Source organism: Nelusetta ayraudi, unplaced genomic scaffold (genome assembly GCF_046127955.1).
Source record: "Nelusetta ayraudi isolate G7.1 ecotype Tasmania unplaced genomic scaffold, CSIRO-AGI_Nayr_v1 ptg000135l, whole genome shotgun sequence".
In the NCBI taxonomy this organism is placed as follows: domain Eukaryota; kingdom Metazoa; phylum Chordata; class Actinopteri; order Tetraodontiformes; family Monacanthidae; genus Nelusetta; species Nelusetta ayraudi.
Window position 1 is genome coordinate 13894504 of NW_027466185.1, and position 24145 is coordinate 13918648.

Here is a 24145-nt window from a genome sequence, read left to right on the forward strand (position 1 = left end):
AACCAAAAGCTTGTTTCCGCCCGGTTTCGAACCGGGGACCTTTCGCATGTAAGGCGAACGTGATAACCACTACACGACGGAAACCTGTCCAGAAGGGTTGGCAACCGTTTTGTGGCAAGTGACAATCCTTTTCTGGACCACTATGTGTCAGTATGAAGCAAGGTAAAGGCCCACTCTCAGTGACTGGGAATATTAACGGACCAACAGCAACCAAAAGTTTCTTTCCGCCCGGTTTCGAACCGGGGACCTTTCGCGTGTAAGGCGAACGTGATAACCACTACACTACGGAAACCTGTCCACAAGGGTTGGCAACTGTTTTGTGGCCAGTGACAATCCTTTTCTGGACCACTAGATGTCAGTATAAAGCAAGGTAAAGGCCCACTCTCAGTGACCGTAAATATTCACGGACCAAAAGCAACCAAATATTTGTTTCCGCCCAGTTTCGAACCGGGGAACTTTCGCGTGTAAGGCGAACATGATAACCACTACACTACGGAAACCTGTCCAGAAAGGCCGACAACCGATTTGTGACAAGTGCCAAGTTCTCCAGAGGCGTGAGGTGAAGACGAACTGTCAATGATAGTGAATATAATTGGAGTAATAGCACCCAAAAGCTTGTTTCCGCCGGTTTCGAACCGGGGACATTTCGCGTGTGAGGCGAACGTGATAACCGCTACACTACAGAAACCTGCTTTAAGGATTGGCAACCGATTTGTGGCCAGTGACAGTCTTTTTCTGGACCACTATTTCTCAATATAAATCATGGTAGTGGCCCACTCTCAGTGACTGTGAATATTAATGGACCAACAGCAGCAAAATATTTGTTTCCGCCCAGTTTCGAACTGGGGACCTTTCGGGTGTTAGGCGAACGTGATAACCACTACACTACGGAAACCTGTCTACAAGGGTCGACAACTGATTTGTGATGAGTGAAAAATTCTTCCTGAACCTCTCGCTTGTAATGTGTGTAGAGATGAAGAGCCACTCTCAATGAGTGTGAATATTATTGGAGTAAAAGCACCCAAAAGCTTGTTTCCGCCCGGTTTCGAACCGGGGACCTTTCGCGTGTGAGGCGAACGTGATAACCACTACACTACGGAAACCTGCTCTTCAAGGGTTGGCAACCGTTTTGTGGCCAGCGACAATCCTTTTCTGGACCACTATGTGTCAATATAAAGCAAGATAAAGGCCAACTCTCAGTGACTGTGAATATTAACGGACCAACATCAACCAAAAGCTTGCTTCCGCCCGGTTTCGAACCGGGGACCTTTCGCGTGTGAGGCGAACGTGATAACCACTACACTACGGAAACCTGTCTACAAGGGTCGACAACTGATTTGTGATGAGTGAAAAATTCTTCCTGAACCTCTCGCTTGTAATGTGTGTAGAGATGAAGAGCCACTCTCAATGAGTGTGAATATTATTGGAGTAAAAGCACCCAAAAGCTTGTTTCCGCCCGGTTTCAAATCGGGGACCTTTCGCGTGTGAGACAAACGTGATAACCACTACACTACGGAAACCTGTCCAGAAGGGTTGGCAACCGTTTTGTGGCCAGTGACAATCCTTTTCTTGACCACTATGTGTCAGTATAAAGCAAGGTAAAGGCCAACTCTCAGTGACTGTGAATATTAACAGACCAACAGCAACCAAAAATTTGTTTCCGCCTGTTTTCGAACTGGGGACCTTTCGCGTGTTAGGCGAATGTGATAAACACTACACTACGGAAACCTGTCCAGAAGGGTCAACAACCGATTTGTTGATTTTAAGTGCCAAGTTCTCCATGGACCACTAGATGGCAATGTGGAGTGAGGTTAAGACCAACTCTCAATGATAGTGAATATTATTGGAGTAAAAGCACCCAAAAGCTTGTTTCCGCCCGGTTTCAAATCGGGGACCTTTCGCGTGTGAGGTAAACGTGATAATGGCAACCGTTTTGTGGCCAGTGACAATCCTTTTCTGGACCACTAGGTGTCAGTATAAAGCAAGGTAAAGGCCCACTCTCAGTGACTGTGAATATTAACGGACCAACATCAACCAAAAGCTTGTTTCCGCCCGGTTTCGAACGGGGGACCTTTTGCATGTGAGGTGAACGTGATAACCGCTACACTACGGAAACCTGCTTTAAGGATTCGCAACCGATTTGTGGCCAGTGACAGTCTTTTTCTTGACCAACAGTGATCAACATAAATCATGGTCGAGGCCCACTCTCAGTGACTGTGAATATTAACGGACCAACAGCCACTATAAATGTGTTTCCGCCCGGTTTCGAACCGGGGACCTTTCGCGTGTGAGGCAAACGTGATAACAACTACACTACGGAAACCTGCTCTTTATGGGTTGGCAACCATTTTTTGGCCAGTGACAATCCTTTTCTGGACCACTAGGTGTCAATATAAAGCAAGATCAAGGCCAACTCTCAGTGACTGTGAATATTAATGGACCAACATCAACCAAAAGCTTGTTTCCGCCCGGTTTCGAACCGGGGACCTTTCGCGTGTGAGGCGAACGTGATAACCACTACACTACGGAAACCTGCTCTTTATGGGTTGGCAACCATTTTTTGGCCAGTGACAATCCTTTTCTGGACCACTATGTGTCAGTATAAAGCAAGGTAAAGGCCCACTCTCAGTGACTGTGAATATTAACGGACCAACAGCAACCAAAAATTTGTTTCCGCCTGGTTTCGAACCGGGGACCTTTCGCGTGTGAGGCGAACGTGATAACCACTACACTACGGAAACCTGCTGTTCAAGGGTTGGCAACCGTTTTGTGCAAAGTGATAATCCTTTTCTGGACCACGTGGTGTCAATATAAAGCAAGATCAAGGCACACCCTCAGTGACTGTGAATATTATCAGACCAAAAGCAACCAAAAGCTTGTTTCCGCCCGGTTTCGAACGGGGGACCTTTTGCATGTGAGGCGAACGTGATAACCGCTACACTACGGAAACCTGCTTTAAGGATTCGCAACCGATTTGTGGCCAGTGACAGTCTTTTTCTTGACCAACAGTGATCAACATAAATCATGGTCGAGGCCCACTCTCAGTGACTGTGAATATTAACGGACCAACAGCCACTATAAATGTGTTTCCGCCCGGTTTCGAACCGGGGACCTTTCGCGTGTGAGGCAAACGTGATAACAACTACACTACGGAAACCTGCTCTTTATGGGTTGGCAACCATTTTTTGGCCAGTGACAATCCTTTTCTGGACCACTAGGTGTCAATATAAAGCAAGATCAAGGCCAACTCTCAGTGACTGTGAATATTAATGGACCAACATCAACCAAAAGCTTGTTTCCGCCCGGTTTCGAACCGGGGACCTTTCGCGTGTGAGGCGAACGTGATAACCACTACACTACGGAAACCTGCTCTTTATGGGTTGGCAACCATTTTTTGGCCAGTGACAATCCTTTTCTGGACCACTATGTGTCAGTATAAAGCAAGGTAAAGGCCCACTCTCAGTGACTGTGAATATTAACGGACCAACAGCAACCAAAAATTTGTTTCCGCCCGGTTTCGAACCGGGGACCTTTCGCGTGTGAGGCGAACGTGATAACCACTACACTACGGAAACCTGCTGTTCAAGGGTTGGCAACCGTTTTGTGCAAAGTGATAATCCTTTTCTGGACCACGTGGTGTCAATATAAAGCAAGATCAAGGCACACCCTCAGTGACTGTGAATATTATCAGACCAAAAGCAACCATAAATGTGTTTCCGCCCGGTTTCGAACCAGGGAACTTTCGCGTTAGAAGAACGTGATAACCACTACACTACGGAAACCTGTCCAAAAGGCTGGGCAACCGATTGGTGACGTGTGCAAAATTCTTCCTGAACCTCTCGCTGCTAACGCGTATAGAGGTGAAGAGCCACTCTGAATGAGTGTGAATATTATTTGAGTAAAAGCACCCAAAAGCTTGTTTCCGCCCGGTTTCAAATCGGGGACCTTTCGCGTGTGAGGCAAACGTGATAATGGCAACCGTTTTGTGGCCAGTGACAATCCTTTTCTGGACCACTAGGTGTCAGTATAAAGCAAGGTAAAGGCCCACTCTCAGTGACTGTGAATATTAACGGACCAACATCAACCAAAAGCTTGTTTCCGCCCGGTTTCGAACCGGGGACCTTTTGCATGTGAGGCGAACGTGATAACCGCTACACTACGGAAACCTGCTTTAAGGATTCGCAACCGATTTGTGGCCAGTGACAGTCTTTTTCTTGACCAATAGTGATCAACATAAATCATGGTCGAGGCCCACTCTCAGTGACTGTGAATATTAACGGACCAACAGCAACTATAAATGTGTTTCCGCCCGGTTTCGAACCGGGGACCTTTCGCGTGTTAGGCGAACGTGATAACCACTACACTACGGAAACCTGTCCAGAAGAGTCGACAACCGATTTGTTGATTTTAAGTCCCAAGTTCTCCATGGACCACTAGATGGCAATGTGGAGTGAGGTTAAGACGAACTCTCAATGATAGTGAATATAATTCGGGTAATAGCACCCAAATGCTTGTTTCCGCCCGGTGTCGAACCGGGGACCTTTCGCGTGTGAGGCGAACGTGATAACCGCTACACTACGGAAACTTGTCCAGAAGGGTGGGCAACCGTTTTGTGGACAGTGACAATCCTTTTCTGGACCAATCGTTGTCAATATAAATCATGGTAGAGCCCCACTCTCAGTGACTGTGAATATTCACGGACCAACAGCAACCAAAAATTTGTTTCCGCCCGGTTTCGAACCGGGGACCTTTCGCGTGTTAGGCGAACGTGATAACCACTACACTACGGAAACCTGCTGTTCAAGGGTTGGCAACCGTTTTGTGCAAAGTGATAATCCTTTTCTGGACCACGTGGTGTCAATATAAAGCAAGATCAAGGCACACCCTCAGTGACTGTGAATATTAACGGACCAAAAGCAACCAAAAGCTTGTTTCCGCCCGGTCTCGAACCTGGGACCTTTCGCGTGTAAGGTGAACGTGATAACCACTACACTATGGAAACCTGCTTTAAGGATTGGCAACCGATTTTTGGGCAGTGACAGCCTTTTTCTGGACCAACAGTTATCAATATAAATCATGGGAGAGGCCCACTCTCAGTGACTGTGAATATTATCAGACCAAAAGCAACCATAAATGTGTTTCCGCCCGGTTTCGAACCGCGGACATTTCGCGTGTTAGGCGAACGTGATAACCACTACACTACGGAAACCTGTCCGCAAGGGTTGGCAACCGTTTTGTGGCCAGTGATAATTCTTTTCTGGACCACTAGTTCTCAGTATAAAGCAAGGTAAAGGCCCACTCTCATTGACTGTGAATCTTAACGGACAATGAGCAACCAAAAATTTGTTTCCGCCCGGTTTCGAACCAGGGAACTTTCGCGTTAGAAGAACGTGATAACCACTACACTACGGAAACCTGTCCAGAAGGCTGGGCAACCGATTGGTGACGTGTGCAAAATTCTTCCTGAACCTCTCGCTGCTAACGCGTATAGAGGTGAAGAGCCACTCTCAATGAGTGTGAATATTATTTGAGTAAAAGCACCCAAAAGCTTGTTTCCGCCCGGTTTCAAATCGGGGACCTTTCGCGTGTGAGGCAAACGTGATAATGGCAACCGTTTTGTGGCCAGTGACAATCCTTTTCTGGACCACTAGGTGTCAGTATAAAGCAAGGTAAAGGCCCACTCTCAGTGACTGTGAATATTAACGGACCAACATCAACCAAAAGCTTGTTTCCGCCCGGTTTCGAACCGAGGACCTTTTGCATGTGAGGCGAACGTGATAACCGCTACACTACGGAAACCTGCTTTAAGGATTCGCAACCGATTTGTGGCCAGTGACAGTCTTTTTCTTGACCAATAGTGATCAACATAAATCATGGTCGAGGCCCACTCTCAGTGACTGTGAATATTAACGGACCAACAGCAACTATAAATGTGTTTCCGCCCGGTCTCGAACCTGGGACCTTTCGCGTGTAAGGTGAACGTGATAACCACTACACTATGGAAACCTGCTTTAAGGATTGGCAACTGATTTTTGGGAAGTGACAGCCTTTTTCTGGACCAACAGTTATCAATATAAATCATGGGAGAGGCCCACTCTCAGTGACTGTGAATATTATCAGACCAAAAGCAACCATAAATGTGTTTCCGCCCGGTTTCGAACCGGGGACCTTTCGCGTGTTAGGCGAACGTGATAACCACTACACTACGGAAACCTGTCCGCAAGGGTTGGCAACCTTTTTTTGGCCAGTGATAATTCTTTTCTGGACCACTAGTTGTCAGTATAAAGCAAGGTAAAGGCCCACTCTCATTGACTGTTAATCTTAACGGACCATGAGCAACCAAAAATTTGTTTCCGCCCGGTTTCGAACCAGGGAACTTTCGCGTTAGAAGAACGTGATAACCACTACACTACGGAAACCTGTCCAGAAGGCTGGGCAACCGATTGGTGACGTGTGCAAAATTCTTCCAGAACCTCTCGCTACTAACGCGTATAGAGGTGAAGAGCCACTCTCAATGAGTGTGAATATTATTTGAGTAAAAGCACCCAAAAGCTTGTTTCCGCCCGGTTTCAAATCGGGGACCTTTCGCGTGTGAGGCAAACGTGATAATGGCAACCGTTTTGTGGCCAGTGACAATCCTTTTCTGGACCACTAGGTGTCAGTATAAAGCAAGGTAAAGGCCCACTCTCAGTGACTGTGAATATTAACGGACCAACATCAACCAAAAGCTTGTTTCCGCACGGTTTCGAACCGGGGACCTTTTGCATGTGAGGCGAACGTGATAACCGCTACACTACGGAAACCTGCTTTAAGGATTTGCAACCGATTTGTGGCCAGTGACAGTCTTTTTCTTGACCAATAGTGATCAACATAAATCATGGTGGAGGCCCACTCTCAGTGACTGTGAATATTAACGGACCAACAGCAACTATAAATGTGTTTCCGCCCGGTTTCGAACCGGGGACCTTTCGCGTGTTAGGCGAACGTGATAACCACTACACTATGGAAACCTGCTTTAAGGATTGGCAACTGATTTTTGGGAAGTGACAGCCTTTTTCTGGACCAACAGTTATCAATATAAATCATGGGAGAGGCCCACTCTCAGTGACTGTGAATATTATCAGACCAAAAGAAACCATAAATGTGTTTCCGCCCGGTTTTGAACCGGGGACCTTTCGCGTGTTAGGCGAACGTGATAACCGCTACACTACGGAAACCTGTCTGCAAGGGTTGGCAACCGTTTTGTGGCCAGTGACAATCCTTTTCTGGACCACTAGGTGTCAGTATAAAGCAAGGTAAAGGCCCACTCTCAGTGACTGTGAATATTAACGGACCAACATCAACCAAAAGCTTGTTTCCGCCCGGTTTCGAACCGAGGACCTTTTGCATGTGAGGCGAACGTGATAACCGCTACACTACGGAAACCTGCTTTAAGGATTCGCAACCGATTTGTGGCCAGTGACAGTCTTTTTCTTGACCAATACTGATCAACATAAATCATGGTGGAGGCCCACTCTCAGTGACTGTGAATATTAACGGACCAACAGCAACTATAAATGTGTTTCCGCCCGGTCTCGAACCTGGGACCTTTCGCGTGTAAGGTGAACGTGATAACCACTACACTATGGAAACCTGCTTTAAGGATTGGCAACTGATTTTTGGGCAGTGACAGCCTTTTTCTGGACCAACAGTTATCAATATAAATCATGGGAGAGGCCCACTCTCAGTGACTGTGAATATTATCAGACCAAAAGCAACCATAAATGTGTTTCCGCCCGGTTTCGAACCGGGGACCTTTCGCGTGTTAGGCGAACGTGATAACCACTACACTACGGAAACCTGTCCGCAAGGGTTGGCAACCGTTTTGTGGCCAGTGATAATTCTTTTCTGGACCACTAGTTGTCAGTATAAAGCAAGGTAAAGGCCCACTCTCATTGACTGTTAATCTTAACGGACCATGAGCAACCAAAAATTTGTTTCCGCCCGGTTTCGAACCAGGGAACTTTCGCGTTAGAAGAACGTGATAACCACTACACTACGGAAACCTGTCCAGAAGGCTGGGCAACCGATTGGTGACGTGTGCAAAATTCTTCCTGAACCTCTCGCTGCTAACGCGTATAGAGGTGAAGAGCCACTCTCAATGAGTGTGAATATTATTTGAGTAAAAGCACCCAAAAGCTTGTTTCCGCCCGGTTTCAAATCGGGGACCTTTCGCGTGTGAGGCAAACGTGATAATGGCAACCGTTTTGTGGCCAGTGACAATCCTTTTCTGGACCACTAGGTGTCAGTATAAAGCAAGGTAAAGGCCCACTCTCAGTGACTGTGAATATTAACGGACCAACATCAACCAAAAGCTTGTTTCCGCACGGTTTCGAACCAGGGACCTTTTGCATGTGAGGCGAACGTGATAACCGCTACACTACGGAAACCTGCTTTAAGGATTTGCAACCGATTTGTGGCCAGTGACAGTCTTTTTCTTGACCAATAGTGATCAACATAAATCATGGTGGAGGCCCACTCTCAGTGACTGTGAATATTAACGGACCAACAGCAACTATAAATGTGTTTCCGCCCGGTTTCGAACCGGGGACCTTTCGCGTGTTAGGCGAACGTGATAACCACTACACTACGGAAACCTGCTGTTCAAGGGTTGGCAACCGTTTTGTGCAAAGTGATAATCCTTTTCTGGACCACGTGGTGTCAATATAAAGCAAGATCAAGGCACACCCTCAGTGACTGTGAATATTAACGGACCAAAAGCAACCAAAAGCTTGTTTCCGGCCGGTCTTGAACCTGGGACCTTTCGCGTGTAAGGTGAACGTGATAACCACTACACTATGGAAACCTGCTTTAAGGATTGGCAACCGATTTTTGGGCAGTGACAGCCTTTTTCTGGACCAACAGTTATCAATATAAATCATGGGAGAGGCCAACTCTCAGAGACTGTGAATATTAACGGACCAACAGCAACTATAAATGTGTTTCCGCCCGGTTTCGAACCGGGGACCTTTCGCGTGTTAGGCGAACGTGATAACCACTACACTACGGAAACCTGTCCAGAAGAGTCGACAACCGATTTGTTGATTTTAAGTCCCAAGTTCTCCATGGACCACTAGATGGCAATGTGGAGTGAGGTTAAGACGAACTCTCAATGATAGTGAATACAATTCGGGTAATAGCACCCAAATGCTTGTTTCCGCCCGGTGTCGAACCGGGGACCTTTCGCTTGTGAGGCGAACGTGATAACCGCTACACTACGGAAACTTGTCCAGAAGGGTGGGCAACCGTTTTGTGGCCAGTGACAATCCTTTTCTGGACCAATCGTTGTCAATATAAATCATGGTAGAGGCCCACTCTCAGTGACTGTGAATATTCACGGACCAACAGCAACCTAAAATTTGTTTCCGCCCGGTTTCGAACAGTGGACCTTTCGCGTGTTAGGCGAACGTGATAACCACTACACTACGGAAACCTGCTGTTCAAGGGTTGGCAACCGTTTTGTGCAAAGTGATAATCCTTTTCTGGACCACGTGGTGTCAATATCAAGCAAGATCAAGGCACACCCTCAGTGACTGTGAATATTAACGGACCAAAAGCAACCAAAAGCTTGTTTCCGCCCGGTCTCGAACCTGGGACCTTTCGCGTGTAAGGTGAACGTGATAACCACTACACTATGGAAACCTGCTTTGAGGATTGGCAACCGATTTTTGGGCAGTGACAGCCTTTTTCTGGACCAACAGTTATCAATATAAATCATGGGAGAGGCCCACTCTCAGTGACTGTGAATATTATCAGACCAAAAGCAACCATAAATGTGTTTCCGCCCGGTTTCGAACCGGGGACCTTTCGCGTGTTAGGCGAACGTGATAACCGCTACACTACGGAAACCTGTCTGCAAGGGTTGGCAACCGTTTTGTGGCCAGTGATAATTCTTTTCTGGACCACTAGTTGTCAGTATAAAGCAAGGTAAAGGCCCACTCTCATTGACTGTGAATCTTAACGGACCATGAGCAACCAAAAATTTGTTTCCGCCCGGTTTCGAACCAGGGAACTTTCGCATTAGAAGAACGTGATAACCACTACACTACGGAAACCTGTCCAGAAGGCTGGGCAACCGATTGGTGACGTGTGCAAAATTCTTCCTGAACCTCTCGCTGCTAACGCGTATAGAGGTGAAGAGCCACTCTCAATGAGTGTGAATATTATTTGAGTAAAAGCACCCAAAAGCTTGTTTCTGCCCGGTTTCAAATCGGGGACCTTTCGCGTGTGAGGCAAACGTGATAATGGCAACCGTTTTGTGGCCAGTGACAATCCTTTTCTGGACCACTAGGTGTCAGTATAAAGCAAGGTAAAGGCCCACTCTCAGTGACTGTGAATATTAACGGACCAACATCAACCAAAAGCTTGTTTCCGCCCGGTTTCGAACCGGGGACCTTTTGCATGTGAGGCGAACGTGATAACCGCTACACTACGGAAACCTGCTTTAAGGATTCGCAACCGATTTGTGGCCAGTGACAGTCTTTTTCTTGACCAATAGTGATCAACATAAATCATGGTGGAGGCCCACTCTCAGTGACTGTGAATATTAACGGACCAACAGCAACTATAAATGTGTTTCCGCCCGGTTTCGAACTGGGGACCTTTCGCGTGTTAGGCGAACGTGATAACCACTACACTACGGAAACCTGTCCAGAAGAGTCGACAACCGATTTGTTGATTTTAAGTCCCAAGTTCTCCATGGACCACTAGATGGCAATGTGGAGTGAGGTTAAGACGAACTCTTAATGATAGTGAATACAATTCGGGTAATAGCACCCAAATGCTTGTTTCCGCCCGGTGTCGAACCGGGGACCTTTCGCGTGTGAGGCGAACGTGATAACCGCTACACTACGGAAACTTGTCCAGAAGGGTGGGCAACCGTTTTGTGGCCAGTGACAATCCTTTTCTGGACCAATCGTTGTCAATATAAATCATGGTAGAGGCCCACTCTCAGTGACTGTGAATATTCACGGACCAACAGAAACCAAAAATTTGTTTCCGCCCGGTTTCGAACCGGGGACCTTTCGCGTGTTAGGCGAACGTGATAACCACTACACTACGGAAACCTGTCTGCAAGGGTTGGCAACCGTTTTGTGGCCAGTGATAATTCTTTTCTGGACCACTAGTTGTCAGTATAAAGCAAGGTAAAGGCCCACTCTCATTGACTGTGAATCTTAACGGACCATGAGCAACCAAAAATTTGTTTCCGCCCGGTTTCGAACCAGGGAACTTTCGCGTTAGAAGAACGTGATAACCACTACACTACGGAAACCTGTCCAGAAGGCTGGGCAACCGATTGGTGACGTGTGCAAAATTCTTCCTGAACCTCTCGCTGCTAACGCGTATAGAGGTGAAGAGCCACTCTCAATGAGTGTGAATATTATTGGAGTAAAAGCACCCAAAAGCTTGTTTCCGCCCGGTTTCAAATCGGGGACCTTTCGCGTGTGAGGCAAACGTGATAATGGCAACCGTTTTGTGGCCAGTGACAATCCTTTTCTGGACCACTAGGTGTCAGTATAAAGCAAGGTAAAGGCCCACTCTCAGTGACTGTGAATATTAACGGACCAACATCAACCAAAAGCTTGTTTCCGCCCGGTTTCGAACCGGGGACCTTTTGCATGTGAGGCGAACGTGATAACCGCTACACTACGGAAACCTGCTTTAAGGATTCGCAACCGATTTGTGGCCAGTGACAGTCTTTTTCTTGACCAATAGTGATCAACATAAATCATGGTCGAGGCCCACTCTCAGTGACTGTGAATATTAACGGACCAACAGCAACTATAAATGTGTTTCCGCCCGGTCTCGAACCTGGGACATTTCGCGTGTAAGGTGAACGTGATAACCACTACACTATGGAAACCTGCTTTAAGGATTGGCAACTGATTTTTGGGAAGTGACAGCCTTTTTCTGGACCAACAGTTATCAATATAAATCATGGGAGAGGCCCACTCTCAGTGACTGTTAATATTATCAGACCAAAAGCAACCATAAATGTGTTTCCGCCCAGTTTCGAACCGGGGACCTTTCGCGTGTTAGGCGAACGTGATAACCACTACACTACGGAAACCTGTCTGCAAGGGTTGGCAACCGTTTTGTGGCCAGTGACAATCCTTTTCTGGACCACTAGGTGTCAGTATAAAGCAAGGTAAAGGCCCACTCTCAGTGACTGTGAATATTAACGGACCAACATCAACCAAAAGCTTGTTTCCGCCCGGTTTCGAACCGAGGACCTTTTGCATGTGAGGCGAACGTGATAACCGCTACACTACGGAAACCTGCTTTAAGGATTCGCAACCGATTTGTGGCCAGTGACAGTCTTTTTCTTGACCAATAGTGATCAACATAAATCATGGTCGAGGCCCACTCTCAGTGACTGTGAATATTAACGGACCAACAGCAACTATAAATGTGTTTCCGCCCGGTCTCGAACCTGGGACCTTTCGCGTGTAAGGTGAACGTGATAACCACTACACTATGGAAACCTGCTTTAAGGATTGGCAACTGATTTTTGGGAAGTGACAGCCTTTTTCTGGACCAACAGTTATCAATATAAATCATGGGAGAGGCCCACTCTCAGTGACTGTGAATATTATCAGACCAAAAGCAACCATAAATGTGTTTCCGCCCGGTTTCGAACCGGGGACCTTTCGCGTGTTAGGCGAACGTGATAACCACTACACTACGGAAACCTGTCCGCCAGGGTTGGCATCCGTTTTGTGGCCAGTGATAATTCTTTTCTGGACCACTAGTTCTCAGTATAAAGCAAGGTAAAGGCCCACTCTCATTGACTGTTAATCTTAACGGACCATGAGCAACCAAAAATTTGTTTCCGCCCGGTTTCGAACCAGGGAACTTTCGCGTTAGAAGAACGTGATAACCACTACACTACGGAAACCTGTCCAGAAGGCTGGGCAACCGATTGGTGACGTGTGCAAAATTCTTCCTGAACCTCTCGCTGCTAACGCGTATAGAGGTGAAGAGCCACTCTGAATGAGTGTGAATATTATTTGAGTAAAAGCACCCAAAAGCTTGTTTCCGCCCGGTTTCAAATCGGGGACCTTTCGCGTGTGAGGCAAACGTGATAATGGCAACTGTTTTGTGGCCAGTGACAATCCTTTTCTGGACCACTAGGTGTCAGTATAAAGCAAGGTAAAGGCCCACTCTCAGTGACTGTGAATATTAACGGACCAACATCAACCAAAAGCTTGTTTCCGCCCGGTTTCGAACCGAGGACCTTTTGCATGTGAGGCGAACGTGATAACCGCTACACTACGGAAACCTGCTTTAAGGATTCGCAACCGATTTGTGGCCAGTGACAGTCTTTTTCTTGACCAATAGTGATCAACATAAATCATGGTGGAGGCCCACTCTCAGTGACTGTGAATATTAACGGACCAACAGCAACTATAAATGTGTTTCCGCCCGGTTTCGAACCGGGGACCTTTCGCGTGTTAGGCGAACGTGATAACCACTACACTACGGAAACCTGTCCAGAAGAGTCGACAACCGATTTGTTGATTTTAAGTCCCAAGTTCTCCATGGACCACTAGATGGCAATGTGGAGTGAGGTTAAGACGAACTCTCAATGATAGTGAATATAATTCGGGTAATAGCACCCAAATGCTTGTTTCCGCCCGGTGTCGAACCGGGGACCTTTCGCGTGTGAGGCGAACGTGATAACCGCTACACTACGGAAACTTTTCTAGAAGGGTGGGCAACCGTTTTGTGGCCAGTGACAATCCTTTTCTGGACCAATCGATGTCAATATAAATCATGGTAGAGGCCCACTCTCAGTGACTGTGAATATTCACGGACCAACAGCAACCAAAAATTTGTTTCCGCCCGGTTTCGAACCGGGGACCTTTCGCGTGTTAGGCAAACGTGATAACCACTACACTATGGAAACCTGCTGTTCAAGGGTTGGCAACCGTTTTGTGCAAAGTGATAATCCTTTTCTGGACCACGTGGTGTCAATATAAAGCAAGATCAAGGCGCACCCTCAGTGACTGTGAATATTAACGGACCAAAAGCAACCAAAAGCTTGTTTCCGGCCGGTCTCGAACCTGGGACCTTTCGCGTGTAATGTGAACGTGATAACCACTACACTATGGAAACCTGCTTTAAGGATTGGCAACCGATTTTTGGGCAGTGACAGCCTTTTTCTGGACCAACAGTTATCAATATAAATCATGGGGGAGGCCAACTCTCAGTGACTGTGAATATTAACGGACCAACAGCAACTATAAATGTGTTTCCGCCCGGTTTCGAACCGGGGACCTTTCGCGTGTTAGGCGAACGTGATAACCACTACACTACGGAAACCTGTCCAGAAGAGTCGACAACCGATTTGTTGATTTTAAGTCCCAAGTTCTCCATGGACCACTAGATGGCAATGTGGAGTGAGGTTAAGACGAACTCTCAATGATAGTGAATACAATTCGGGTAATAGCACCCAAATGCTTGTTTCCGCCCGGTGTCGAACCGGGGACCTTTCGCGTGTGAGGCGAACGTGATAACCGCTACACTACGGAAACTTGTCCAGAAGGGTGGGCAACCGTTTTGTGGCCAGTGACAATCCTTTTCTGGACCAATCGTTGTCAATATAAATCATGGTAGAGGCCCACTCTCAGTGACTGTGAATATTCACGGACCAACAGCAACCTAAAATTTGTTTCCGCCCGGTTTCGAACCGTGGACCTTTCGCGTGTTAGGCGAACGTGATAACCACTACACTACGGAAACCTGCTGTTCAAGGGTTGGCAACCGTTTTGTGCAAAGTGATAATCCTTTTCTGGACCACGTGGTGTCAATATCAAGCAAGATCAAGGCACACCCTCAGTGACTGTGAATATTAACGGACCAAAAGCAACCAAAAGCTTGTTTCCGCCCGGTCTCGAACCTGGGACCTTTCGCGTGTAAGGTGAACGTGATAACCACTACACTATGGAAACCTGCTTTAAGGATTGGCAACCGATTTTTGGGCAGTGACAGCCTTTTTCTGGACCAACAGTTATCAATATACATCATGGGAGAGGCCCACTCTCAGTGACTGTGAATATTATCAGACCAAAAGCAACCATAAATGTGTTTCCGCCCGGTTTCGAACCGGGGACCTTTCGCGTGTTAGGCGAACGTGATAACCACTACACTACGGAAACCTGTCCAGAAGAGTCGACAACCGATTTGTTGATTTTAAGTCCCAAGTTCTCCATGGACCACTAGATGGCAATGTGGAGTGAGGTTAAGACGAACTCTCAATGATAGTGAATATAATTCGGGTAATAGCACCCAAATCCTTGTTTCCGCCCGGTGTCGAACCGGGGACCTTTCGCGTGTGAGGCGAACGTGATAACCGCTACACTACGGAAACTTGTCCAGAAGGGTGGGCAACCGTTTTGTGGACAGTGACAATCCTTTTCTGGACCAATCGTTGTCAATATAAATCATGGTAGAGGCCCACTCTCAGTGACTGTGAATATTCACGGACCAACAGCAACCAAAACTTTGTTTCCGCCCGGTTTCGAACCGGGGACCTTTCGCGTGTTAGGCGAACGTGATAACCACTACACTACGGAAACCTGCTGTTCAAGGGTTGGCAACCGTTTTGTGCAAAGTGATAATCCTTTTCTGGACCACGTGGTGTCAATATAAAGCAAGATCAAGGCACACCCTCAGTGACTGTGAATATTAACGGACCAAAAGCAACCAAAAGCTTGTTTCCGCCCGGTTTCGAACCTGGGACCTTTCGCGTGTAAGGTGAACGTGATAACCACTACACTATGGAAACCTGCTTTAAGGATTGGCAACCGATTTTTGGGCAGTGACAGCCTTTTTCTGGACCAACAGTTATCAATATAAATCATGGGAGAGGCCCACTCTCAGTGACTGTGAATATTATCAGACCAAAAGCAACCATAAATGTGTTTCCGCCCGGTTTCGAACCGGGGACCTTTCGCGTGTTAGGCGAACGTGATAACCACTGCACTACGGAAACCTGTCTGCAAGGGTTGGCAACCGTTTTGTGGCCAGTGATAATTCTTTTCTGGACCACTAGTTGTCAGTATAAAGCAAGGTAAAGGCCCACTCTCATTGACTGTGAATCTTAACGGACCATGAGCAACCAAAAATTTGTTTCCGCCCGGTTTCGAACCAGGGAACTTTCGCGTTAGAAGAACGTGATAACCACTACACTACGGAAACCTGTCCAGAAGGCTGGGCAACCGATTGGTGACGTGTGCAAAATTCTTCCTGAACCTCTCGCTGCTAACGCGTATAGAGGTGAAGAGCCACTCTCAATGAGTGTGAATATTATTTGAGTAAAAGCACCCAAAAGCTTGTTTCCGCCCGGTTTCAAATCGGGGACCTTTCGCGTGTGAGGCAAACGTGATAATGGCAACCGTTTTGTGGCCAGTGACAATCCTTTTCTGGACCACTAGGTGTCAGTATAAAGCAAGGTAAAGGCCCACTCTCAGTGACTGTGAATATTAACGGACCAACATCAACCAAAAGCTTGTTTCCGCCCGGTTTCGAACCGGGGACCTTTTGCATGTGAGGCGAACGTGATAACCGCTACACTACGGAAACCTGCTTTAAGGATTCGCAACCGATTTGTGGCCAGTGACAGTCTTTTTCTTGACCAATAGTGATCAACATAAATCATGGTCGAGGCCCACTCTCAGTGACTGTGAATATTAACGGACCAACAGCAACTATAAATGTGTTTCCGCCCGGTTTCGAACTGGGGACCTTTCGCGTGTTAGGCGAACGTGATAACCACTACACTACGGAAACCTGTCCAGAAGAGTCGACAACCGATTTGTTGATTTTAAGTCCCAAGTTCTCCATGGACCACTAGATGGCAATGTGGAGTGAGGTTAAGACGAACTCTTAATGATAGTGAATACAATTCGGGTAATAGCACCCAAATGCTTGTTTCCGCCCGGTGTCGAACCGGGGACCTTTCGCGTGTGAGGCGAACGTGATAACCGCTACACTACGGAAACTTGTCCTGAAGGGTGGGCAACCGTTTTGTGGCCAGTGACAATCCTTTTCTGGACCAATCGTTGTCAATATAAATCATGGTAGAGGCCCACTCTCAGTGACTGTGAATATTCACGGACCAACAGCAACCAAAAATTTGTTTCCGCCCGGTTTCGAACCGGGGACCTTTCGCGTGTTAGGCGAACGTGATAACCACTACACTACGGAAACCTGCTGTTCAAGGGTTGGCAACCGTTTTGTGCAAAGTGATAATCCTTTTCTGGACCACGTGGTCTCAATATAAAGCAAGATCAAGGCACACCCTCAGTGACTGTGAATATTAACGGACCAAAAGCAACCAAAAGCTTGTTTCCGCCCGGTCTCGAACCTGGGACCTTTCGCGTATAAGGTGAACGTGATAACCACTACACTATGGAAACCTGCTTTAAGGATTGGCAACCGATTTTTGGGCAGTGACAGCCTTTTTCTGGACCAACAGTTATCAATATAAATCATGGGAGAGGCCCACTCTCAGTGACTGTGAATATTATCAGACCAAAAGCAACCATAAATGTGTTTCCGCCCGGTTTCGAACCGGGGACCTTTCGCGTGTTAGGCGAACGTGATAACCACTGCACTACGGAAACCTGTCTGCAAGGGTTGGCAACCGTTTTGTGGCCAGTGATAATTCTTTTCTGGACCACTAGTTGTCAGTATAAAGCAAGGTAAAGGCCCACTCTCATTGACTGTGAATCTTAACGGACCATGAGCAACCAAAAATTTGTTTCCGCCCGGTTTCGAACCAGGGAACTTTCGCGTTAGAAGAACGTGATAACCACTACACTACGGAAACCTGTCCAGAAGGCTGGGCAACCGATTGGTGACGTGTGCAAAATTCTTCCTGAACCTCTCGCTGCTAACGCGTATAGAGGTGAAGAGCCACTCTCAATGAGTGTGAATATTATTTGAGTAAAAGCACCCAAAAGCTTGTTTCCGCCCGGTTTCAAATCGGGGACCTTTCGCGTGTGAGGCAAACGTGATAATGGCAACCGTTTTGTGGCCAGTGACAATCCTTTTCTGGACCACTAGGTGTCAGTATAAAGCAAGGTAAAGGCCCACTCTCAGTGACTGTGAATATTAACGGACCAACAGCAACTATAAATGTGTTTCCGCCCGGTTTCGAACTGGGGACCTTTCGCGTGTTAGGCGAACGTGATAACCACTACACTACGGAAACCTGTCCAGAAGAGTCGACAACCGATTTGTTGATTTTAAGTCCCAAGTTCTCCATGGACCACTAGATGGCAATGTGGAGTGAGGTTAAGACGAACTCTCAATGATAGTGAATACAATTGGGGTAATAGCACCCAAATGCTTGTTTCCGCCCGGTGTCGAACCGGGGACCTTTCGCGTGTGAGGCGAACGTGATAACCGCTACACTACGGAAACTTGTCCTGAAGGGTGGGCAACCGTTTTGTGGCCAGTGACAATCCTTTTCTGGACCAATCGTTGTCAATATAAATCATGGTAGAGGCCCACTCTCAGTGACTGTGAATATTCACGGACCAACAGCAACCAAAAATTTGTTTCCGCCCGGTTTCGAACCGGGGACCTTTCGCGTGTTAGGCGAACGTGATAACCACTACACTACGGAAACCTGCTGTTCAAGGGTTGGCAACCGTTTTGTGCAAAGTGATAATCCTTTTCTGGACCACGTGGTGTCAATATAAAGCAAGATCAAGGCACACCCTCAGTGACTGTGAATATTAACGGACCAACAGCAACCAAAAGCTTGTTTCCGCCCGGTCTCGAACCTGGGACCTTTCGCGTGTAAGGTGAACGTGATAACCACTACACTATGGAAACCTGCTTTAAGGATTGGCAACCGATTTTTGGGCAGTGACAGCCTTTTTCTGGACCAAGAGTTATCAATATAAATCATGGGAGAGGCCCACTCTCAGTGACTGTGAATATTATCAGACCAAAAGCAAACATAAATGTGTTTCCGCCCGGTTTCGAACCGGGGACCTTTCGCGTGTTAGGCGAACGTGATAACCGCTACACTACGGAAACCTGTCCGCAAGGGTTGGCAACCGTTTTGTGGCCAGTGATAATTCTTTTCTGGACCACTAGTTGTCAGTATAAAGTAAGGTAAAGGCCCACTCTCATTGACTGTGAATCTTAACGGACCATGAGCAACCAAAAATTTGTTTCCGCCCGGTTTCGAACCAGGGAACTTTCGCGTTAGAAGAACGTGATAACCACTACACTACGGAAACCTGTCCAGAAGGCTGGGCAACCGATTGGTGACGTGTGCAAAATTCTTCCTGAACCTCTCGCTGCTAACGCGTATAGAGGTGAAGAGCCACTCTCAATGAGTGTGAATATTATTTGAGTAAAAGCACCCAAAAGCTTGTTTCCGCCCGGTTTCAAATCGGGGACCTTTCGCGTGTGAGGCAAACGTGATAATGGCAACCGTTTTGTGGCCAGTGACAATCCTTTTCTGGACCACTAGGTGTCAGTATAAAGCAAGGTAAAGGCCCACTCTCAGTGACTGTGAATATTAACGGACCAACATCAACCAAAAGCTTGTTTCCGCCCGGTTTCGAACCGGGGACCTTTTGCATGTGAGGCGAACGTGATAACCGCTACACTACGGAAACCTGCTTTAAGGATTCGCAACCGATTTGTGGCCAGTGACAGTCTTTTTCTTGACCAATTGTGATCAACATAAATCATGGTCGAGGCCCACTCTCAGTGACTGTGAATATTAACGGACCAACAGCAACTATAAATGTGTTTCCGCCCGGTTTCGAACCGGGGACCTTTCGCGTGTGAGGCGAACGTGATAACCGCCACGCTACGGAAACCTGCTTTAAGGATTGGCAACCGATTTGTGGCCAGTGACAGTCTTTTTCTTGACCAATAGTTATCAACATAAATCATGGTCGAGGCCCACTTTCAGTGACTGTGAACATTAACGGACCAACAGCAACTGTAAATGTGTTTCGGCCCGGTTTTGAACCGGGTACCTTTCGCGTGTTAGGCAAACGTGATAACCGCTACACTATGGATACTTGCTCTTCAAGGGTTGGCAACCGTTTTCTGGCCAGTGATAATCCTTTTCTGGACCACCAGTTGTCAGTGTAAAGCAAGATCAAGGCCAACTCTCAGTGACTGTGAATATCAACGGACCAACATCAACCAAAAGCTTGTTTTCGCCCGGTTTCGAACCGGGGACCTTTTGCGTGTGAGGCGAACGTGATTACCGCTACACTACGGAAACCTGCTTTAAGGATTCGCAACTGATTTGTGGCCAGTGACAGTCTTTTTCTTGACCAATAGTTGTCAACATAAATCATGGTCGAGGCCCACTCTCAGTGACTGTGAATATTAACGGACCAACAGCAACTATAAATGTGTTTCCGCCCGGTTTCGAACCGGGGACCTTTCGCGTGTGAGGCGAACGTGATAACCGCTACACTACGGAAACCTGCTTTAAGGATTCGCAACCGATTTGTGGCCAGTGACAGTCTTTTTCTTGACCAATAGTTATCAACATAAATCATGGTCGAGGCCCACTCTCAGTGACTGTGAATATTAACGGACCAACAGCAACTATAAACGTGTTTCCGCCCGGTTTCGAACCGGGGACCTTTCGCATGTTAGTCGATTGTGATAACCACTACACTACGGAAACCTGTCCAGAAGAGTCGACAACGGATTTGTTGATTTTAAGTCCCAAGTTCTCCATGGACCACTAGATGGCAATGTGGAGTGAGGTTAAGATGAACTCTCAATGATAGTGAATATAATTGGGGTAATAGCACCCAAATGTTTATTTCCGCCCGGTGTCGAACCGGGGACCTTTCGCGTGTGAGGCGAACGTGATAACCGCTACACTACGGAAACCTGATTTCTTGCCAGTGACAGTCTTTTTCTGAACCAATACGTCTCAATATAAATCATGGTAAAGGCCCACTCTCAGTGACTGTGAATATTAATGGTCCAATAGCAACTATAAATGTGTTTCCGCTCGGTTTCGAACCGGGGACCTTTCGCGTGTGAGGGGAACCTGATAACCACTACACTACGGAAACTTGTCCAGAAGGGTGGGCAACCGTTTTGTGGCCAGTGACAATCCTTTTCTGGACCAATAGTTGTCAATATAAATCATGGCAGAGGCCCACTCTCAGTGACTGTGAATATTCACGGACCAAAAGCAACCAAAAATTTGTTTCCGCCCGGTTTCGAACCGGGGACCTTTCGTGTGTTCGGCGAACGTGATTACCACTACACTACGGAAACCTGCTCTTCAAGGGTTGGCAACCGTTTTGTGGCCAGTGATAATCCTTTTCTGGACCCCGAGGTGTCAATATAAAGCAAGATCAAGGCCCACTCTCAGTGACTGTGAATATTAACGGACCAACAGCAACTATAAACTTGTTTACGCCCGGTTTCGAACCGGGGACCTTTCGCGTGTTAGGCGAACGTGATAACCACTACACTACGGAAACCTGTCTACAAAGATCGACAACTGATTTGTGACGAGAGAAAAATTCTTCCTGAACCTCTCGCTTGTAATGTGTGTAGAGATGAAGAGCTACTCTCAATGAGTGTGAATATTATTGGAGTAAAAGCACCCAAAAGCTTGTTTCCGCCCGGTTTCAAATTGGGGACCTTTCGCGTGTGAGGCGAACGTGATAACCACTACACTACGGAAACCTGCTCTTCAAGGGTTGGCAACCGTTTTGTGGCCAGTGACAATCCTTTTCTGGACCACTATGTGTCAATATAAAGCAAGATCAAGGCCAACTCTCAGTGACTGTGAATATTAACGGACCAACATCAACCAAAAGCTTGTTTCCGCCCGGTTTCGAACCGGGGACCTTTCGCGTGTGAGGCGAACGTGATAACCACTACACTACGGAAACCTGCTCTTCAAGGGTTTGCAACCGTTTTGTGGCCAGTGACAATCCTTTTCTGGACCACTTGGTGTCAATATAAATCATGGTAGAGGCCCAGTCTCAGTGACTGTGAATATTAACGGACCAACAGCAACTATAAACGTGTTTCCGCCCGGTTTCGAACCGGGGACCTTTCGCGTGTTAGGCGAACGTGATAACCACTACACTACGGAAACCTGTCAATAAAGGTGGGCAACCGATTGGTGACGTGTGCAAAATTCTTCCTGGACCGCTCGCTTGTAATGTGGATGGAGTTGAAGAGCCACTGTCAATGAGTGTGAATATTATTGGAGTAAAAGCACCCAAAAGTTTGTTTCCGCCCGGTTTCGAACCGGGGACCTTTCGCGTGTGAGGCGAGCGTGATAACCACTACACTACGGAAACCTGTCTACAAGGGTCGACAACCGATTTGTGATGAGTGTAAAATTCTTCCTGGACCTCTCGCTTGTAATGTGGTTAGAGGTGAAGAGCCACTCTCAATGAGTGTGAATATTATTGGAGTAACAGCACCCAAAAGCTTGTTTCCGCCTGGTTTCGAACCGGGGACCTTTCGCGTGTGAGGCGAACGTGATAACCACTACACTACGGAAACCTGCTTTAAGGAGTGGCAACCGATTTGTGGCCAGTGAGAGTCTTTTTCTTGACCCATAGTTATCAATACAAATCATGGGAGAGGCCCACTCTCAGTGACTGAGAATATTAACGGACCAACAGCAACTATAAATGTGTTTCCGCCCGGTTTCGAACCGGGGACCTTTCGCGTGTGAGGCGAACGTGATAACCACTACACTACGGAAACCTGCTCTTTATGGGTTGGCAACCATTTTTTGGCCAGTGACAATCCTTTTCTGGACCACTATGTGTCAGTATAAAGCAAGGTAGAGGCCCACTCTCAGTGACTGTGAATATTAACGGACCAACAGCAACTATAAACGTGTTCCCGCACGGTTTCGAACCGGGGACCTTTCGCGTGTTAGGCGAACGTGATAACCACTACACTCCGGAAACCTGTCTACAAGGGTCGACAACTGATTTGTGATGAGTGAAAAATTCTTCCTGAACCTCTCGCTTGTAATGTGTATAGAGATGAAGAGCCACTCTCAATGAGTGTGAATATTATTGGAGTAAAAGCACCCAAAAGCTTGTTTCCGCCCGGTTTCAAATTGGGGACCTTTCGCGTGTGAGGCGAACGTGATAACCACTACACTACGGAAACCTGCTCTTCAAGGGTTTGCAACCGTTTTGTGGCCAGTGAGAGTCTTTTTCTTGACCAATAGTTATCAATACAAATCATGGGAGAGGCCCACTCTCAGTGACTGTGAATATTAACGGACCAACAGCAACTATAAATGTGTTTCCGCCCGGTTTCGAACAGGGGACCTTTCGCGTGTGAGGCGAACGTGATAACCACTACACTACGGAAACCTGTCTACAAAGATCGACAACTGATTTGTGACGAGAGAAAAATTCTTCCTGAACCTCTCGCTTGTAATGTGTGTAGAGATGAAGAGCTACTCTCAATGAGTGTGAATATTATTGGAGTAAAAGCACCCAAAAGCTTGTTTCCGCCCGGTTTCAAATTGGGGACCTTTCGCGTGTGAGGCGAACGTGATAACCACTACACTACGGAAACCTGCTCTTCAAGGGTTGGCAACCGTTTTGTGGCCAGTGACAATCCTTTTCTGGACCACTATGTGTCAATATAAAGCAAGATCAAGGCCAACTCTCAGTGACTGTGAATATTAACGGACCAACATCAACCAAAAGCTTGTTTCCGCCCGGTTTCGAACCGGGGACCTTTCGCGTGTGAGGCGAACGTGATAACCACTACACTACGGAAACCTGCTCTTCAAGGGTTTGCAACCGTTTTGTGGCCAGTGACAATCCTTTTCTGGACCACTTGGTGTCAATATAAATCATGGTAGAGGCCCACTCTCAGTGACTGTGAATATTAACGGACCAACAGCAACTATAAACGTGTTTCCGCCCGGTTTCGAACCGGGGACCTTTCGCGTGTTAGGCGAACGTGATAACCACTACACTACGGAAACCTGTCAATAAAGGTGGGCAACCGATTGGTGACGTGTGCAAAATTCTTCCTGGACCGCTCGCTTGTAATGTGGATGGAGTTGAAGAGCCACTGTCAATGAGTGTGA

At 47.1% G+C, this 24145-nt stretch overlaps 95 non-coding genes across 95 annotated transcripts; all 95 read right to left on the reverse strand.

Moving 5' to 3' along the window:
- Positions 1-11: 11 nt before the first annotated feature.
- On the reverse strand, positions 12-84 carry trnav-uac (transfer RNA valine (anticodon UAC)). The gene has a single exon. It is a non-coding gene; the product is annotated as a tRNA-Val (tRNA).
- A 135-nt stretch (positions 85-219) lies between these two features.
- On the reverse strand, positions 220-292 carry trnav-uac (transfer RNA valine (anticodon UAC)). Its single transcript has one exon. It is a non-coding gene; the product is annotated as a tRNA-Val (tRNA).
- A 135-nt stretch (positions 293-427) lies between these two features.
- Positions 428-500, reverse strand: trnav-uac (transfer RNA valine (anticodon UAC)). The gene has a single exon. It is a non-coding gene; the product is annotated as a tRNA-Val (tRNA).
- Positions 501-822: 322 nt separating this feature from the next.
- trnav-aac (transfer RNA valine (anticodon AAC)) lies at positions 823-895 on the reverse strand. The gene has a single exon. It is a non-coding gene; the product is annotated as a tRNA-Val (tRNA).
- A 135-nt stretch (positions 896-1030) lies between these two features.
- trnav-cac (transfer RNA valine (anticodon CAC)) lies at positions 1031-1103 on the reverse strand. The gene has a single exon. It is a non-coding gene; the product is annotated as a tRNA-Val (tRNA).
- Positions 1104-1239: 136 nt separating this feature from the next.
- trnav-cac (transfer RNA valine (anticodon CAC)) lies at positions 1240-1312 on the reverse strand. Its single transcript has one exon. It is a non-coding gene; the product is annotated as a tRNA-Val (tRNA).
- Positions 1313-2250: 938 nt separating this feature from the next.
- trnav-cac (transfer RNA valine (anticodon CAC)) lies at positions 2251-2323 on the reverse strand. Its single transcript has one exon. It is a non-coding gene; the product is annotated as a tRNA-Val (tRNA).
- A 136-nt stretch (positions 2324-2459) lies between these two features.
- Positions 2460-2532, reverse strand: trnav-cac (transfer RNA valine (anticodon CAC)). The gene has a single exon. It is a non-coding gene; the product is annotated as a tRNA-Val (tRNA).
- A 136-nt stretch (positions 2533-2668) lies between these two features.
- On the reverse strand, positions 2669-2741 carry trnav-cac (transfer RNA valine (anticodon CAC)). Its single transcript has one exon. It is a non-coding gene; the product is annotated as a tRNA-Val (tRNA).
- A 136-nt stretch (positions 2742-2877) lies between these two features.
- Positions 2878-2950, reverse strand: trnav-cac (transfer RNA valine (anticodon CAC)). The gene has a single exon. It is a non-coding gene; the product is annotated as a tRNA-Val (tRNA).
- A 134-nt stretch (positions 2951-3084) lies between these two features.
- trnav-cac (transfer RNA valine (anticodon CAC)) lies at positions 3085-3157 on the reverse strand. Its single transcript has one exon. It is a non-coding gene; the product is annotated as a tRNA-Val (tRNA).
- Positions 3158-3293: 136 nt separating this feature from the next.
- Positions 3294-3366, reverse strand: trnav-cac (transfer RNA valine (anticodon CAC)). The gene has a single exon. It is a non-coding gene; the product is annotated as a tRNA-Val (tRNA).
- Positions 3367-3502: 136 nt separating this feature from the next.
- On the reverse strand, positions 3503-3575 carry trnav-cac (transfer RNA valine (anticodon CAC)). Its single transcript has one exon. It is a non-coding gene; the product is annotated as a tRNA-Val (tRNA).
- Positions 3576-3711: 136 nt separating this feature from the next.
- trnal-uaa (transfer RNA leucine (anticodon UAA)) lies at positions 3712-3782 on the reverse strand. Its single transcript has one exon. It is a non-coding gene; the product is annotated as a tRNA-Leu (tRNA).
- A 311-nt stretch (positions 3783-4093) lies between these two features.
- On the reverse strand, positions 4094-4166 carry trnav-cac (transfer RNA valine (anticodon CAC)). The gene has a single exon. It is a non-coding gene; the product is annotated as a tRNA-Val (tRNA).
- A 134-nt stretch (positions 4167-4300) lies between these two features.
- On the reverse strand, positions 4301-4373 carry trnav-aac (transfer RNA valine (anticodon AAC)). Its single transcript has one exon. It is a non-coding gene; the product is annotated as a tRNA-Val (tRNA).
- A 139-nt stretch (positions 4374-4512) lies between these two features.
- trnav-cac (transfer RNA valine (anticodon CAC)) lies at positions 4513-4585 on the reverse strand. Its single transcript has one exon. It is a non-coding gene; the product is annotated as a tRNA-Val (tRNA).
- Positions 4586-4720: 135 nt separating this feature from the next.
- trnav-aac (transfer RNA valine (anticodon AAC)) lies at positions 4721-4793 on the reverse strand. Its single transcript has one exon. It is a non-coding gene; the product is annotated as a tRNA-Val (tRNA).
- Positions 4794-4929: 136 nt separating this feature from the next.
- On the reverse strand, positions 4930-5002 carry trnav-uac (transfer RNA valine (anticodon UAC)). Its single transcript has one exon. It is a non-coding gene; the product is annotated as a tRNA-Val (tRNA).
- A 134-nt stretch (positions 5003-5136) lies between these two features.
- On the reverse strand, positions 5137-5209 carry trnav-aac (transfer RNA valine (anticodon AAC)). The gene has a single exon. It is a non-coding gene; the product is annotated as a tRNA-Val (tRNA).
- A 135-nt stretch (positions 5210-5344) lies between these two features.
- trnal-uaa (transfer RNA leucine (anticodon UAA)) lies at positions 5345-5415 on the reverse strand. Its single transcript has one exon. It is a non-coding gene; the product is annotated as a tRNA-Leu (tRNA).
- A 311-nt stretch (positions 5416-5726) lies between these two features.
- On the reverse strand, positions 5727-5799 carry trnav-cac (transfer RNA valine (anticodon CAC)). Its single transcript has one exon. It is a non-coding gene; the product is annotated as a tRNA-Val (tRNA).
- A 134-nt stretch (positions 5800-5933) lies between these two features.
- trnav-uac (transfer RNA valine (anticodon UAC)) lies at positions 5934-6006 on the reverse strand. The gene has a single exon. It is a non-coding gene; the product is annotated as a tRNA-Val (tRNA).
- A 134-nt stretch (positions 6007-6140) lies between these two features.
- On the reverse strand, positions 6141-6213 carry trnav-aac (transfer RNA valine (anticodon AAC)). The gene has a single exon. It is a non-coding gene; the product is annotated as a tRNA-Val (tRNA).
- Positions 6214-6348: 135 nt separating this feature from the next.
- On the reverse strand, positions 6349-6419 carry trnal-uaa (transfer RNA leucine (anticodon UAA)). Its single transcript has one exon. It is a non-coding gene; the product is annotated as a tRNA-Leu (tRNA).
- A 311-nt stretch (positions 6420-6730) lies between these two features.
- Positions 6731-6803, reverse strand: trnav-cac (transfer RNA valine (anticodon CAC)). The gene has a single exon. It is a non-coding gene; the product is annotated as a tRNA-Val (tRNA).
- Positions 6804-6937: 134 nt separating this feature from the next.
- On the reverse strand, positions 6938-7010 carry trnav-aac (transfer RNA valine (anticodon AAC)). The gene has a single exon. It is a non-coding gene; the product is annotated as a tRNA-Val (tRNA).
- Positions 7011-7144: 134 nt separating this feature from the next.
- On the reverse strand, positions 7145-7217 carry trnav-aac (transfer RNA valine (anticodon AAC)). Its single transcript has one exon. It is a non-coding gene; the product is annotated as a tRNA-Val (tRNA).
- A 135-nt stretch (positions 7218-7352) lies between these two features.
- On the reverse strand, positions 7353-7425 carry trnav-cac (transfer RNA valine (anticodon CAC)). The gene has a single exon. It is a non-coding gene; the product is annotated as a tRNA-Val (tRNA).
- A 134-nt stretch (positions 7426-7559) lies between these two features.
- Positions 7560-7632, reverse strand: trnav-uac (transfer RNA valine (anticodon UAC)). Its single transcript has one exon. It is a non-coding gene; the product is annotated as a tRNA-Val (tRNA).
- A 134-nt stretch (positions 7633-7766) lies between these two features.
- Positions 7767-7839, reverse strand: trnav-aac (transfer RNA valine (anticodon AAC)). Its single transcript has one exon. It is a non-coding gene; the product is annotated as a tRNA-Val (tRNA).
- Positions 7840-7974: 135 nt separating this feature from the next.
- trnal-uaa (transfer RNA leucine (anticodon UAA)) lies at positions 7975-8045 on the reverse strand. The gene has a single exon. It is a non-coding gene; the product is annotated as a tRNA-Leu (tRNA).
- Positions 8046-8356: 311 nt separating this feature from the next.
- trnav-cac (transfer RNA valine (anticodon CAC)) lies at positions 8357-8429 on the reverse strand. Its single transcript has one exon. It is a non-coding gene; the product is annotated as a tRNA-Val (tRNA).
- A 134-nt stretch (positions 8430-8563) lies between these two features.
- On the reverse strand, positions 8564-8636 carry trnav-aac (transfer RNA valine (anticodon AAC)). Its single transcript has one exon. It is a non-coding gene; the product is annotated as a tRNA-Val (tRNA).
- A 343-nt stretch (positions 8637-8979) lies between these two features.
- On the reverse strand, positions 8980-9052 carry trnav-aac (transfer RNA valine (anticodon AAC)). Its single transcript has one exon. It is a non-coding gene; the product is annotated as a tRNA-Val (tRNA).
- A 139-nt stretch (positions 9053-9191) lies between these two features.
- Positions 9192-9264, reverse strand: trnav-cac (transfer RNA valine (anticodon CAC)). Its single transcript has one exon. It is a non-coding gene; the product is annotated as a tRNA-Val (tRNA).
- A 135-nt stretch (positions 9265-9399) lies between these two features.
- trnav-aac (transfer RNA valine (anticodon AAC)) lies at positions 9400-9472 on the reverse strand. Its single transcript has one exon. It is a non-coding gene; the product is annotated as a tRNA-Val (tRNA).
- A 136-nt stretch (positions 9473-9608) lies between these two features.
- On the reverse strand, positions 9609-9681 carry trnav-uac (transfer RNA valine (anticodon UAC)). Its single transcript has one exon. It is a non-coding gene; the product is annotated as a tRNA-Val (tRNA).
- A 134-nt stretch (positions 9682-9815) lies between these two features.
- Positions 9816-9888, reverse strand: trnav-aac (transfer RNA valine (anticodon AAC)). The gene has a single exon. It is a non-coding gene; the product is annotated as a tRNA-Val (tRNA).
- Positions 9889-10023: 135 nt separating this feature from the next.
- trnal-uaa (transfer RNA leucine (anticodon UAA)) lies at positions 10024-10094 on the reverse strand. The gene has a single exon. It is a non-coding gene; the product is annotated as a tRNA-Leu (tRNA).
- A 311-nt stretch (positions 10095-10405) lies between these two features.
- On the reverse strand, positions 10406-10478 carry trnav-cac (transfer RNA valine (anticodon CAC)). Its single transcript has one exon. It is a non-coding gene; the product is annotated as a tRNA-Val (tRNA).
- A 134-nt stretch (positions 10479-10612) lies between these two features.
- Positions 10613-10685, reverse strand: trnav-aac (transfer RNA valine (anticodon AAC)). Its single transcript has one exon. It is a non-coding gene; the product is annotated as a tRNA-Val (tRNA).
- Positions 10686-10824: 139 nt separating this feature from the next.
- Positions 10825-10897, reverse strand: trnav-cac (transfer RNA valine (anticodon CAC)). The gene has a single exon. It is a non-coding gene; the product is annotated as a tRNA-Val (tRNA).
- Positions 10898-11032: 135 nt separating this feature from the next.
- Positions 11033-11105, reverse strand: trnav-aac (transfer RNA valine (anticodon AAC)). Its single transcript has one exon. It is a non-coding gene; the product is annotated as a tRNA-Val (tRNA).
- A 135-nt stretch (positions 11106-11240) lies between these two features.
- On the reverse strand, positions 11241-11311 carry trnal-uaa (transfer RNA leucine (anticodon UAA)). The gene has a single exon. It is a non-coding gene; the product is annotated as a tRNA-Leu (tRNA).
- A 311-nt stretch (positions 11312-11622) lies between these two features.
- On the reverse strand, positions 11623-11695 carry trnav-cac (transfer RNA valine (anticodon CAC)). The gene has a single exon. It is a non-coding gene; the product is annotated as a tRNA-Val (tRNA).
- Positions 11696-11829: 134 nt separating this feature from the next.
- Positions 11830-11902, reverse strand: trnav-uac (transfer RNA valine (anticodon UAC)). The gene has a single exon. It is a non-coding gene; the product is annotated as a tRNA-Val (tRNA).
- Positions 11903-12036: 134 nt separating this feature from the next.
- On the reverse strand, positions 12037-12109 carry trnav-aac (transfer RNA valine (anticodon AAC)). Its single transcript has one exon. It is a non-coding gene; the product is annotated as a tRNA-Val (tRNA).
- A 135-nt stretch (positions 12110-12244) lies between these two features.
- trnav-cac (transfer RNA valine (anticodon CAC)) lies at positions 12245-12317 on the reverse strand. The gene has a single exon. It is a non-coding gene; the product is annotated as a tRNA-Val (tRNA).
- Positions 12318-12451: 134 nt separating this feature from the next.
- Positions 12452-12524, reverse strand: trnav-uac (transfer RNA valine (anticodon UAC)). The gene has a single exon. It is a non-coding gene; the product is annotated as a tRNA-Val (tRNA).
- A 134-nt stretch (positions 12525-12658) lies between these two features.
- Positions 12659-12731, reverse strand: trnav-aac (transfer RNA valine (anticodon AAC)). Its single transcript has one exon. It is a non-coding gene; the product is annotated as a tRNA-Val (tRNA).
- A 135-nt stretch (positions 12732-12866) lies between these two features.
- trnal-uaa (transfer RNA leucine (anticodon UAA)) lies at positions 12867-12937 on the reverse strand. The gene has a single exon. It is a non-coding gene; the product is annotated as a tRNA-Leu (tRNA).
- Positions 12938-13248: 311 nt separating this feature from the next.
- On the reverse strand, positions 13249-13321 carry trnav-cac (transfer RNA valine (anticodon CAC)). Its single transcript has one exon. It is a non-coding gene; the product is annotated as a tRNA-Val (tRNA).
- Positions 13322-13455: 134 nt separating this feature from the next.
- On the reverse strand, positions 13456-13528 carry trnav-aac (transfer RNA valine (anticodon AAC)). Its single transcript has one exon. It is a non-coding gene; the product is annotated as a tRNA-Val (tRNA).
- A 139-nt stretch (positions 13529-13667) lies between these two features.
- trnav-cac (transfer RNA valine (anticodon CAC)) lies at positions 13668-13740 on the reverse strand. Its single transcript has one exon. It is a non-coding gene; the product is annotated as a tRNA-Val (tRNA).
- Positions 13741-13875: 135 nt separating this feature from the next.
- trnav-aac (transfer RNA valine (anticodon AAC)) lies at positions 13876-13948 on the reverse strand. The gene has a single exon. It is a non-coding gene; the product is annotated as a tRNA-Val (tRNA).
- A 343-nt stretch (positions 13949-14291) lies between these two features.
- Positions 14292-14364, reverse strand: trnav-aac (transfer RNA valine (anticodon AAC)). The gene has a single exon. It is a non-coding gene; the product is annotated as a tRNA-Val (tRNA).
- A 139-nt stretch (positions 14365-14503) lies between these two features.
- trnav-cac (transfer RNA valine (anticodon CAC)) lies at positions 14504-14576 on the reverse strand. Its single transcript has one exon. It is a non-coding gene; the product is annotated as a tRNA-Val (tRNA).
- Positions 14577-14711: 135 nt separating this feature from the next.
- Positions 14712-14784, reverse strand: trnav-aac (transfer RNA valine (anticodon AAC)). The gene has a single exon. It is a non-coding gene; the product is annotated as a tRNA-Val (tRNA).
- Positions 14785-14920: 136 nt separating this feature from the next.
- Positions 14921-14993, reverse strand: trnav-uac (transfer RNA valine (anticodon UAC)). The gene has a single exon. It is a non-coding gene; the product is annotated as a tRNA-Val (tRNA).
- A 134-nt stretch (positions 14994-15127) lies between these two features.
- Positions 15128-15200, reverse strand: trnav-aac (transfer RNA valine (anticodon AAC)). Its single transcript has one exon. It is a non-coding gene; the product is annotated as a tRNA-Val (tRNA).
- Positions 15201-15339: 139 nt separating this feature from the next.
- On the reverse strand, positions 15340-15412 carry trnav-cac (transfer RNA valine (anticodon CAC)). Its single transcript has one exon. It is a non-coding gene; the product is annotated as a tRNA-Val (tRNA).
- Positions 15413-15547: 135 nt separating this feature from the next.
- Positions 15548-15620, reverse strand: trnav-aac (transfer RNA valine (anticodon AAC)). Its single transcript has one exon. It is a non-coding gene; the product is annotated as a tRNA-Val (tRNA).
- A 136-nt stretch (positions 15621-15756) lies between these two features.
- trnav-uac (transfer RNA valine (anticodon UAC)) lies at positions 15757-15829 on the reverse strand. Its single transcript has one exon. It is a non-coding gene; the product is annotated as a tRNA-Val (tRNA).
- A 134-nt stretch (positions 15830-15963) lies between these two features.
- On the reverse strand, positions 15964-16036 carry trnav-aac (transfer RNA valine (anticodon AAC)). The gene has a single exon. It is a non-coding gene; the product is annotated as a tRNA-Val (tRNA).
- A 135-nt stretch (positions 16037-16171) lies between these two features.
- On the reverse strand, positions 16172-16242 carry trnal-uaa (transfer RNA leucine (anticodon UAA)). Its single transcript has one exon. It is a non-coding gene; the product is annotated as a tRNA-Leu (tRNA).
- Positions 16243-16553: 311 nt separating this feature from the next.
- trnav-cac (transfer RNA valine (anticodon CAC)) lies at positions 16554-16626 on the reverse strand. Its single transcript has one exon. It is a non-coding gene; the product is annotated as a tRNA-Val (tRNA).
- Positions 16627-16760: 134 nt separating this feature from the next.
- Positions 16761-16833, reverse strand: trnav-aac (transfer RNA valine (anticodon AAC)). Its single transcript has one exon. It is a non-coding gene; the product is annotated as a tRNA-Val (tRNA).
- Positions 16834-16972: 139 nt separating this feature from the next.
- trnav-cac (transfer RNA valine (anticodon CAC)) lies at positions 16973-17045 on the reverse strand. The gene has a single exon. It is a non-coding gene; the product is annotated as a tRNA-Val (tRNA).
- Positions 17046-17180: 135 nt separating this feature from the next.
- On the reverse strand, positions 17181-17253 carry trnav-aac (transfer RNA valine (anticodon AAC)). Its single transcript has one exon. It is a non-coding gene; the product is annotated as a tRNA-Val (tRNA).
- A 136-nt stretch (positions 17254-17389) lies between these two features.
- On the reverse strand, positions 17390-17462 carry trnai-uau (transfer RNA isoleucine (anticodon UAU)). The gene has a single exon. It is a non-coding gene; the product is annotated as a tRNA-Ile (tRNA).
- Positions 17463-17596: 134 nt separating this feature from the next.
- trnav-aac (transfer RNA valine (anticodon AAC)) lies at positions 17597-17669 on the reverse strand. Its single transcript has one exon. It is a non-coding gene; the product is annotated as a tRNA-Val (tRNA).
- Positions 17670-17804: 135 nt separating this feature from the next.
- Positions 17805-17875, reverse strand: trnal-uaa (transfer RNA leucine (anticodon UAA)). Its single transcript has one exon. It is a non-coding gene; the product is annotated as a tRNA-Leu (tRNA).
- A 311-nt stretch (positions 17876-18186) lies between these two features.
- Positions 18187-18259, reverse strand: trnav-aac (transfer RNA valine (anticodon AAC)). The gene has a single exon. It is a non-coding gene; the product is annotated as a tRNA-Val (tRNA).
- A 139-nt stretch (positions 18260-18398) lies between these two features.
- On the reverse strand, positions 18399-18471 carry trnav-cac (transfer RNA valine (anticodon CAC)). Its single transcript has one exon. It is a non-coding gene; the product is annotated as a tRNA-Val (tRNA).
- A 135-nt stretch (positions 18472-18606) lies between these two features.
- On the reverse strand, positions 18607-18679 carry trnav-aac (transfer RNA valine (anticodon AAC)). Its single transcript has one exon. It is a non-coding gene; the product is annotated as a tRNA-Val (tRNA).
- A 136-nt stretch (positions 18680-18815) lies between these two features.
- Positions 18816-18888, reverse strand: trnav-uac (transfer RNA valine (anticodon UAC)). The gene has a single exon. It is a non-coding gene; the product is annotated as a tRNA-Val (tRNA).
- A 134-nt stretch (positions 18889-19022) lies between these two features.
- trnav-aac (transfer RNA valine (anticodon AAC)) lies at positions 19023-19095 on the reverse strand. The gene has a single exon. It is a non-coding gene; the product is annotated as a tRNA-Val (tRNA).
- A 135-nt stretch (positions 19096-19230) lies between these two features.
- On the reverse strand, positions 19231-19301 carry trnal-uaa (transfer RNA leucine (anticodon UAA)). The gene has a single exon. It is a non-coding gene; the product is annotated as a tRNA-Leu (tRNA).
- A 311-nt stretch (positions 19302-19612) lies between these two features.
- On the reverse strand, positions 19613-19685 carry trnav-cac (transfer RNA valine (anticodon CAC)). The gene has a single exon. It is a non-coding gene; the product is annotated as a tRNA-Val (tRNA).
- Positions 19686-19819: 134 nt separating this feature from the next.
- trnav-cac (transfer RNA valine (anticodon CAC)) lies at positions 19820-19892 on the reverse strand. Its single transcript has one exon. It is a non-coding gene; the product is annotated as a tRNA-Val (tRNA).
- A 343-nt stretch (positions 19893-20235) lies between these two features.
- Positions 20236-20308, reverse strand: trnav-cac (transfer RNA valine (anticodon CAC)). Its single transcript has one exon. It is a non-coding gene; the product is annotated as a tRNA-Val (tRNA).
- A 134-nt stretch (positions 20309-20442) lies between these two features.
- Positions 20443-20515, reverse strand: trnav-cac (transfer RNA valine (anticodon CAC)). The gene has a single exon. It is a non-coding gene; the product is annotated as a tRNA-Val (tRNA).
- Positions 20516-20649: 134 nt separating this feature from the next.
- trnav-aac (transfer RNA valine (anticodon AAC)) lies at positions 20650-20722 on the reverse strand. The gene has a single exon. It is a non-coding gene; the product is annotated as a tRNA-Val (tRNA).
- Positions 20723-20861: 139 nt separating this feature from the next.
- trnav-cac (transfer RNA valine (anticodon CAC)) lies at positions 20862-20934 on the reverse strand. The gene has a single exon. It is a non-coding gene; the product is annotated as a tRNA-Val (tRNA).
- Positions 20935-21466: 532 nt separating this feature from the next.
- On the reverse strand, positions 21467-21539 carry trnav-aac (transfer RNA valine (anticodon AAC)). Its single transcript has one exon. It is a non-coding gene; the product is annotated as a tRNA-Val (tRNA).
- Positions 21540-21883: 344 nt separating this feature from the next.
- On the reverse strand, positions 21884-21956 carry trnav-cac (transfer RNA valine (anticodon CAC)). The gene has a single exon. It is a non-coding gene; the product is annotated as a tRNA-Val (tRNA).
- Positions 21957-22092: 136 nt separating this feature from the next.
- trnav-aac (transfer RNA valine (anticodon AAC)) lies at positions 22093-22165 on the reverse strand. Its single transcript has one exon. It is a non-coding gene; the product is annotated as a tRNA-Val (tRNA).
- Positions 22166-22300: 135 nt separating this feature from the next.
- On the reverse strand, positions 22301-22373 carry trnav-cac (transfer RNA valine (anticodon CAC)). Its single transcript has one exon. It is a non-coding gene; the product is annotated as a tRNA-Val (tRNA).
- A 135-nt stretch (positions 22374-22508) lies between these two features.
- Positions 22509-22581, reverse strand: trnav-cac (transfer RNA valine (anticodon CAC)). Its single transcript has one exon. It is a non-coding gene; the product is annotated as a tRNA-Val (tRNA).
- A 134-nt stretch (positions 22582-22715) lies between these two features.
- On the reverse strand, positions 22716-22788 carry trnav-cac (transfer RNA valine (anticodon CAC)). Its single transcript has one exon. It is a non-coding gene; the product is annotated as a tRNA-Val (tRNA).
- Positions 22789-22924: 136 nt separating this feature from the next.
- Positions 22925-22997, reverse strand: trnav-aac (transfer RNA valine (anticodon AAC)). Its single transcript has one exon. It is a non-coding gene; the product is annotated as a tRNA-Val (tRNA).
- Positions 22998-23341: 344 nt separating this feature from the next.
- trnav-cac (transfer RNA valine (anticodon CAC)) lies at positions 23342-23414 on the reverse strand. The gene has a single exon. It is a non-coding gene; the product is annotated as a tRNA-Val (tRNA).
- Positions 23415-23758: 344 nt separating this feature from the next.
- trnav-cac (transfer RNA valine (anticodon CAC)) lies at positions 23759-23831 on the reverse strand. The gene has a single exon. It is a non-coding gene; the product is annotated as a tRNA-Val (tRNA).
- Positions 23832-23967: 136 nt separating this feature from the next.
- Positions 23968-24040, reverse strand: trnav-aac (transfer RNA valine (anticodon AAC)). The gene has a single exon. It is a non-coding gene; the product is annotated as a tRNA-Val (tRNA).
- Between the last annotated feature and the right edge of the window lie 105 nt (positions 24041-24145).